The sequence below is a fragment of the Canis lupus genome, chromosome 38 (genome assembly GCF_011100685.1).
Source record: "Canis lupus familiaris isolate Mischka breed German Shepherd chromosome 38, alternate assembly UU_Cfam_GSD_1.0, whole genome shotgun sequence".
NCBI lineage: Eukaryota > Metazoa > Chordata > Mammalia > Carnivora > Canidae > Canis > Canis lupus.
Genome location: NC_049259.1, coordinates 15,037,285 through 15,040,709, shown reverse-complemented (window position 1 = coordinate 15,040,709; position 3,425 = coordinate 15,037,285). Strand labels below are relative to the sequence as shown.

At 38.9% G+C, this 3,425-nt stretch overlaps 1 non-coding gene across 1 annotated transcript; it reads left to right on the top strand.

Annotated features, from left to right (window-relative positions):
* Positions 1–3,032: 3,032 nt before the first annotated feature.
* On the top strand, positions 3,033–3,139 carry LOC119868107. The gene has a single exon (XR_005385876.1). It is a non-coding gene; the product is annotated as a U6 spliceosomal RNA (small nuclear RNA).
* The last annotated feature ends 286 nt before the right edge of the window (positions 3,140–3,425 follow it).

Below are 3,425 nucleotides of genomic sequence, written 5' to 3'. Positions count from 1 at the left end.
CAGGACCAAAACAATGCCTTCTAATCTGTAAATTCAATCTCCCTCCTGCTCTTTCTTTTTTAAATTTGCAGTTGGGGAAGCCAAGTTGTTTGCCTGTAGCATTTCCCACAGTTAAGATTTACTAATTGGATCCTTGTGGTATCATGTATCATGCCCTCTGTCCCATGCATTTTCTGTAAATTGATATCAGTTAGCTCTAGAAGCTCCATCAGATTCATTTTTGTTTATTTGTCAAGTCTACTTTGTAGGTGGCACTGTGAACCTCTATTAAGTCATATAATATCTGGTTGTCTCTCTTGGTCAGGTCAACAGTGATTGATGAGCATTATTTAGATCCATTATTTCATTAGGAGATGTTGATTTTATAAACTGCTTTTGAAAATTAAATTCTCTTATTGTTTGTTGTGGCTTTTCTCTTTATTATCTTGGCATTTCCAAAATCGTATCATCTGTGGATAGAGATAATTTTACCTCTTTCTCTTCTATTCTGGCATCCTTTTAATAAACTCCTGTTTTAACTCAACCACCTAGAATTGAATTTCCTTGCCTGCAACTGAGAACCTTTTATAATAATGAAAGATCAAAAATCTAGAAAGTGATAAAAACAGATTCCAAAAGAAGGTCTACTTTCCTTAACCCAAGCTTCCTTTTACCTTTCCCTTGATGACATTTATAAAGAAAACCACATGTGACAGAAAGCCAACTTAATTTAAATGAAAGGGTGATATTTTTGGCTCATGTGATGGAAAATCCAGGAGCAAATCTGGCTCAAAGCAAAACCTGGGAGTTCAAATGATAATATTAGGGCCCTATTTTTCTCTCTTGGTGCTTATCTTTGCATGTTGGCCTCTTGTTTTTGTATTTCAAATGGCTTTCACCATCATGAATGGCGATTCCGGCTACAACAGCTTTAGTTAACATTTCCTTGCAGTTTCTATCTTGAGGAAAAGACAATGAAGACTAGCTCTTTCAGGAAAGTTTAAGGTGTGACCCTGATTGATGCAGCTTAGGTCACATGTTCTCCCCAAATCCAGTCAATATGCCCTAGAGTGGGGTACTCTCCTATGTATGGATCATACACCCATTTGTGAATCAGGTAATGGAGTAAGCCCCACATGAGCCATCATCAGGCCATGAGCTACAAAAGGAATGCTTCTCTCAATAACAAGGATGCTACACAAACAAGATATGTCCACAATACCAGACCCTGCTATCCCTTCTATCACAGCAGTTCTGTTACCTATTTACTAAGTAGCTGCTGTTATTAGTTTCTAATATTACTAATGTCCACCCTGTTCTAAGCGTTGTCTATCTAACATGATGTTTCAAAAACATGAACCAAGTGTTGCATGTTTCTGTGAAGAGTGCTGTTCACAAAGTTCACAAAGCAGAATATAAATAAATACAACAGAAGAAGGAATATAAGGGAGCATTCTGGGCTGATGAAGATGGGGAAACATCTTGTGGAAGAGGTGGAACTTGAAACTGAGAGATTCATGCAACAAGGAGATGTTGGGGAGCCAGACACTGATTGTAAAAAGAGGAAGGCAGCTCTGGTCCTCAAGAAACTTGTGGTCTAGAGAAGAGATTAATAACAGCTTCACGTTATTTGTGCTCTGATGGAGGTATGTGAAAGGTATAAAGGGGGTATGAAGGAAGCAGAGTCCAATAAGCCCGACGAAGGCCGGAAAAGTACCCACAGGTCAGTCGACGTCTGGTCTAGTCTTGCAGGAGGAAGAGTTGGTCAGGTGAGCCCTTAGGGTGGAGTGAGGCTGGGTGGGACCAAGGTACAGAACAATCCTCAGTTCAGAAATGAGTTTGAAGGTGAAACAGAGTTTGAGGGAATCTGGGAGTGAAGAGAAATAAAGTCAGAGGAAAGTGCAAGATTCACAGCCTTACATATTAGGTAGATAAAATTACGTGAAAGAAATCTTCTTTTTAAAAAAGATGTTATTTATTTATTTATTTATTTATTTATTTATTTATTTATTTAGAGAAGGGACAAGGAGAGAAGGACAAGCAGACAGTTCACTGGGCTTGGAGCCTGGCATGGGACTCTATACCAGAACCCTGAGATCATGACCTGGTCTAAAGTCAAACACTTAACCAACCGAGCCACCCAGGGCCCACATGAAAGAAATCTTAATAGGGTTACTGGTGCTTAGCTCTCTCTCTAAAGAAATAAAAGTTGCCAAATCTAAACTCTAAACAATAAGTGCTGACATACTAAGGTTCTTTTATCATTGTAATCTCATTTCTGTTTTTTCTTAAAGATTTTATTTATTTATTCATGAGAGACAGAGAGAGAGAAAGAGAGAGGGGAGAGAGAGAGAGAGAAAGAGAGAGAGAGGCAGAGACAGGCAGAGGGAGAAGCAGGCTCCATGCAGCGAACAGGACATGGGACTTGATCCTGGGTCTCCAGGATCACGCCCTGGGCCAAAGGCGGCACTAAACCGCTGAGCCACCTGGGCTACCCTGTAATTTCATTTCTGATGGATATTTAGTACACAGTGGTTCAGGTGACTTCTCTCTTTAGTTTCTTCCTATATAGATTATTTAATGATCTGGAAATAAGACTTGAGTAAATGCCATCGAATGGGTCCTGGTGATCTTTTGGTGTTATGAGGAATCATTTTGTCATGTGAACAATTTTATCCTTTAGTTTGTGTGTTTGGGAAGAAGAGAGTTAGATGAAAAGTCAGAATTCTGTTTATATTTGGAGTGTGAAATTCCTAGGAAAATTCTCAAGTAGGTCCCGATGATAATCAGGTAAGGCTGTGTAATCACTTTTCCTTCTTGGTTCGGAGCAGATGAGAGTAATAGGTTTCTCTTAGGCCTTTCTTACAAGTTGTTTGTATGTTCAATAGGAGCAATAAACAATATATACAAGTACTTTATACAAGGTCCCAAAGTAATAAAAGATAGTTTTATATACTTCTCTGATGGATGGAGATTATAAATCCCATCCTCTATCATAAAACTCTGCCGCAAAGAAAGATAATGAAAATAGTCAGATACTGCACTTCATTTTGGTGCTCGCTTCGGCAGCACATATACTAAAATTGGAATGATACAGAGAAGATTAGCATGGCCCCTGCACAAGGATGACATGCAAATTCGTGAAGCGTTCCATATTTTTGAATTTAAAAAAATATACTTCATTTTGCTGGAATAAGCATAGGTTTGGGCCACCCTGTGTGTTTGCTCTAGAGGAATAACTATGATAGTCTCACATTTTCAGGTAAGGGCTGGACATAGAGCTGGTGATATTGATGTATTATTTCTCATTATGTTTGATAAGGAATAAAGGGCACATGAATTGATTTGATGGGCCTCTATCTAAGAAAACTCCAATCTTTTTTCCTCTTCTCATTGAGATCGAAAGAATCAGATTATCTTCTGGCCCAGGGAGAGCAGCGACTCAC